Genomic DNA, 1,733 nt, shown 5'->3' on the forward strand with positions numbered 1-1,733 from the left:
GAGAGAGAGAGAGAGAGAGAGAGAGATGATCCTATTTTTATGTAATGTTTAATATTTTAATAGAACTTAAACACGTGCGTACCTTGTATTTATAAAAACGTAGCTTCGCGTTCATCAGAGAAGTGTGAATATCGCAAAGTATAACAAATGTGGAAATGCGTCTCTGCGTCAAAACAACTAACGTGACCGTAGTGTTAATTAAGCGGATTAAGCATATTAAACAATAGCAATGAGTATGTTCAAGGCTGCGTTTAGTTTTACGTAACTTCAACATAAACGAATGGTAATCTCGGGAAAAAAATCCTATATATAATTATATATAACTATATAATGTTATATTTATATAACTTATTGTAAACATCATAAATGTATTGATTTTAAATGGCTGTTGTATTAATATTTTTTGCAAATAATTACAAAAATATATTAAATTATTATTTGTTTAATTAATTAAAAAGCAATTTCTAAGTAAAAGTACAGAAAAAAAGTAATAGCGCTATGATTAAAGAACATGTTCAATTAAAATTTATTGAATAATTTAAAATTTAAATCAATAATTTTTGAAAAAAAAAAAAAGAATTCTTATATACAAAAACAGTATGTAAATATTGATTAGTTTAACAGTAATATTATTTTTGTGTAGAAGTGACCTAATTACGATAATGGATATTTACTATAAAATATTCTTTTTGCATACCTACGTTGTTAGATGTTACAAGATTCCATGACTATTATAATGATTATATTAATCACTATTATTTCTTACTTATAAAACCTCTTTGCTACGATTTTTGGAAACGTTTGATGTTAATAAAGAATGATCGTTCCGTAAAAGCAAAGCAAGGCAAGTAATTTTACTATGTATGTGTTATGACACGACTTTTGAATATATGCGTTTTTACCTTTGTATTATTAACAGATATAATAGTAAATATTATTGGGCAATATTTAAATGTAAAAATTTTAAAACATTATATTTTCTAAAAATATAAGTAGCATAAGGAAACAAAAATAATATTTATTAAATAATTGTAAACATTGACAGAAAGTAATTATATAAATAAATTAATATAAATTAATTAAACATGTTAAAGTAAGTAAGTATTAACAACAATTCTGTGTAATATTAAATACAATATATTTATATATAGGAAAAATAATAATATAGAAATTTAATCTTAGAGAGGAATGTTATAATATTCAATACAATATATTCTATTACGTACATTTTTATTAAAATGTAAATATATAATGTAATATAAAATATAATAAATTTAAGTACAAAACAAAAATATTAATATAAAAATTTTTTATATGAAAATATACATATGAGAGAAATAGTAAAAATACATAACTTATTGTAAATTAAAAAAGAAGGAGCTTTTTGGTAAATTTTCAATTTATTATAAATATTAGAAATACAGATAGATATCTATTTTAAAAGATTCCTAATTATGATTCTTTTACAGTTTTATTCTGTATTGCAAATGATAAAAATTTGTTATACTCTTTCATCATGCTAGATTTTCGGTCTTCTATTATATTTTGAATCTTTTTGGATGTTTTCTCGTTGAAATTATTTTTCACAAAATCACTTATCTAAATTATAAATTATTACAAATTTTATTATTATAAATTCTTAAAAAATTTAATTTTCTTTAATAAATAAACATATATTTTTAAATATTATCCTAGTGTTATATATATATATATATATATATATATATATATAT

The 1,733-nt window shown here is 20.4% G+C and overlaps 1 protein-coding gene across 1 annotated transcript in view; it reads right to left on the minus strand.

Annotated features, from left to right (window-relative positions):
* Window positions 1–1,733, minus strand: part of LOC108753415 — a 48,316-nt gene that overhangs the window by 27,937 nt on the left and 18,646 nt on the right. The gene's annotated exons all lie outside the window — the stretch shown is intronic.

Source organism: Trachymyrmex septentrionalis, unplaced genomic scaffold (genome assembly GCF_001594115.1).
Source record: "Trachymyrmex septentrionalis isolate Tsep2-gDNA-1 unplaced genomic scaffold, Tsep1.0 scaffold7, whole genome shotgun sequence".
In the NCBI taxonomy this organism is placed as follows: Eukaryota; Metazoa; Arthropoda; class Insecta; order Hymenoptera; family Formicidae; genus Trachymyrmex; species Trachymyrmex septentrionalis.